The following is a 1,772-nucleotide window of genomic DNA, read 5'->3' as shown; positions in this document are numbered from 1 at the left end:
TATTGTTTTATTTCTTTGTGCGGTCGAAATAGTAGACGGTATTTGCATTTTTCTTAAGATATGACAACCAGTGGGTGCTGGGACTTCCAGCAACATCTAAATTCACAATACCACATTCACCAGTTTTCCACATAGTCTTCAGTAATATACTCCACATAAACATACAGTGGAATCTTGAATTTTTTTCGAACAAACTTGAGTTGATCAGTATTTGTGAGTGCCAGTTTGGTATGACAGCTAATGGGTTTTTGTTTTATTTGTGAATACACCAAGCTCTTTCCTGTACGATCTCAAGTACAGTCATTTTCCGATGGCTGTGGCTTCCATCATGCAGTTATGTCTTCTTGCTTCTTCTAACTGTGCTTGGAATGTTTTGCGTGTCCTTCACTCTTCGAGTAATAGCTCCAGCACCACCAACAAGGTTCCCTACCTCTGAGAGAGCGGAGAGGGCTGGGATGAGGAATGTAAGAGAATTACCAGATATCTTAGGTATTGGTAGACCTTGAGGTGCTTTAACCAATCCTCCTCTTCTTCCTGCTGACTTCTGCTTCAGAGCGTTTTTAGCTGCATACATTGCTGTCAGAATACAGTTCTTCAAACACCTTTGCTTCCCATTCTTCTTCTTCTTCTTCTTCTGTACGCCACAATGTGTGGCATCATAACTCACTTGAAATTCGTCACTCCTAAATCCAACTTAATTTTTCGATGCATGGTTTTACCAATTGCAAATGCTGCAATGCGTTGACCTATAGCAATATCCTTTCCTCTGCGTATCGCCGTAGCCTCATCAGCCAAAACCCTGTCTGCAATGTGATGATATGGGAGATTTTTATTTGCAGCATGTGCAATATCGCGTTCCATACGCGCATTATTGAGCAGATTAATCCCCTTATCACCTTGTGCCAAGCGTTTTTGAGGCTTTGTTCTGTGCTCACAGTAGTCATATCCTGGAATGTGTAATTCCACTGGCAGTTTGTCTAGAATACCACCACCTCCTCTAATGTGTCTCCTAGTACACATGTTATGCTTCTACGGTGGTTGTGGTCTGCACACCACATTATATAGCAAATCGTTAGTCTCAGTCCAACTGTTTTGTGTAGCAGGCAAACCAATCCATTTGACTAGCACTGTATTTCCTCGACATCTTATGACTCTCTCCATGAGAAACAGATCTGGTTCTGAGCTTTCTGCAGCTCTTCGGTTTTTGAAGCAACTTGCAATTTCTCCACCTTTACTGTCCTTAAAGGTATAAGTTCTAGGAGTAGTTCTTTCAATGTATTCCATACCGCTGTATCATGGTCTTGTAATACATACTGTAAAACTCTCCATCGTGATCGTTTGGAGGTTGTCCAGGCATCAGTTCATTCCTGTCTGCAACAAACACTCAAACAATCCACAGAATTTCTCCCCGTTTTTGTTTTAACTGGTAATGCCAAGGTGAATTTGGAGTATTCATCAATAACCATTAAAATATATTTGAATCCATTATTATTGTGTGAGTACTCCCTCATAGCTACAAGATCAGCCTACCATAAGCCATCCATACCTTTAACCGTAACATCTCTATGAGGGTATGTTTTGCATACTGGTTTGTGTAGTTCTCGAACTACTGTCTCCATACTTATTCAGTGACACCTCTCTCTCTAAGCTTGAAGGTTATTAAAACAACCTCATTCGAATGACCTGTATTACCTGCAGCAGCTGATCCCATGAGAAGACATAGTCGATCTATTATCTCATTGGGGTCGTCATAATATATGCATTTTATCTGC

The sequence above is a fragment of the Schistocerca nitens genome, chromosome 3 (assembly GCF_023898315.1).
Source record: "Schistocerca nitens isolate TAMUIC-IGC-003100 chromosome 3, iqSchNite1.1, whole genome shotgun sequence".
Classification (NCBI taxonomy): Eukaryota; Metazoa; Arthropoda; class Insecta; order Orthoptera; family Acrididae; genus Schistocerca; species Schistocerca nitens.
Note: the sequence above shows the minus strand (reverse complement) of the source record.